This window comes from Chrysochloris asiatica, unplaced genomic scaffold, assembly GCF_000296735.1.
Source record: "Chrysochloris asiatica unplaced genomic scaffold, ChrAsi1.0 scaffold00520, whole genome shotgun sequence".
Classification (NCBI taxonomy): domain Eukaryota; kingdom Metazoa; phylum Chordata; class Mammalia; order Afrosoricida; family Chrysochloridae; genus Chrysochloris; species Chrysochloris asiatica.
The window spans coordinates 218,251-220,069 of NW_006409038.1; positions in this window are offsets into that span (position 1 = coordinate 218,251).

Here is a 1,819-nt window from a genome sequence, read left to right on the forward strand (position 1 = left end):
TCCATGGAACAGCTGGTAGTTTCAAACTCCTGATCTCGAGGTTAGCAGCCTGACTTTTAACCACTACACTACCAGAGCTCCTGATATTCATCCTATTGTTGCTTTCTTCCTATAAGATCATTATAAGTCAAAATTGACTAGATTGCAGTGGTTTCCATGTTTTTTTAAAGTGCAGAGTAAGAAGTAGTCAACGCATGTATGGGTGTTTGTAAGTTTCTGTATTGTGTACATTTAAGTATGCCTTCATTTAAGAAACAGATTCTTTAAGAAGGATCTTTACCCCTTATTTTGGCACTGAGGTTCTTACCTTTTCCCTGAATAGCATGCACTCATCCTTTTTCTATGTCTCCTATTTTATTCTATGTATAATGTACATTGATAATATTTTTAAGAAATGTAAGTGAACATAACTGATTGTCTATGAGGAAGACAATAGTTTTTGAGTGGAATAGTTTTGCTCTCATATTTTATTGGGATAAACCCACACAGAACTAATTATTTGAAAAGTACACCCATCTATAATTTGAAACTTTATAAGGCTGCTTATGAAACTTATTACTGATTTATTTCCATATTGTCTTGCTTTATGTAGGCTCTAAAAACCATCCATTTTTATAATATGAAATATATTACTTATGAACCAACAAAACACTATGATTTACAGGAATCTAACATTTATATGAATTACTAACAGGAGTAGGCTAATGATGCTTTAGCATATAATCCTAATAATATTGACTAATTTTTGTAACATTTATTTGCAATTCATGAATGCCTTCTTAAGATTCATTTTTTAAAATATCCTTAATTCTTGCTCATAACTAAAAGAAACTGTCCCTAATATTTTCAACTAATTTCTCATTGCTTATACTGCATTGAGCATGTTGCTATGTTATAATGAAATTATCTAGATAACTGTTTCAAAGTATGATGTATTTCTTATCTAAAATTATATAATGAAAATCAACCCAAGAAAAATAAACTACTTTTAAATGAATCTTTCATGAATTGTGCTAAAAATGTATTTTCTTTTAAAGATAAAAATTTTAGATATCTTAAAATACAAATTTATTCTCACTAGAACTTGATATTATTGAAATATTTGGTCATATACTTCTCTCAGAACTATTGTTTTTCATCTTACATTATAAGTAATAAACATAATACAAGAAATTAAAACTCACTAATATATCTTGTATAGTTGATGGAAGGAGTCACCAGGTTTTGTTGTAATTGCTGATGAAAGTATTATTAAATCTTTATCAGTAGGACGATGTCAACTCTGATTTTCGAGTATTGAAAATTTGTTTCTTAAAAAGCACTTTGTATTTTATAATCTTGATTTTAGCAAATACAGATGTTAGTAACAGTGACAAGAAGGAAAATGCAGAACACAGATGCTAGTTATTTTATCTGTGTAGCCTATTACCCAAAGGTTTGAGGTCCAATATATTCCAGAGGGAAATACATTCATTGTTATTGGAATTAACTTCCTAAAATATCTTCTCAATAATGAGATAGGAATCTTGGCACTGACATTTATGATACATGAATCTTGGCAGTCTCTCCTGCATATGGAAATTGAGTATGGCTACAGACATATTTTTAGCAATAAGCAACTTCAGGACCTCAAATATAACTATGAGTCTTCATAATTAGTGAGAGGACAATTAAGGAACACATTTATCCAATAATTCATTCTGACTTTATGGAGAAGACATACACCTTGCACATTATCAAGTACTAGCAATCTCAGTCATAGTACAGATAAACAGAAACACTGTACTTTCTTGCCATCATAATATCACATTTTCTACTG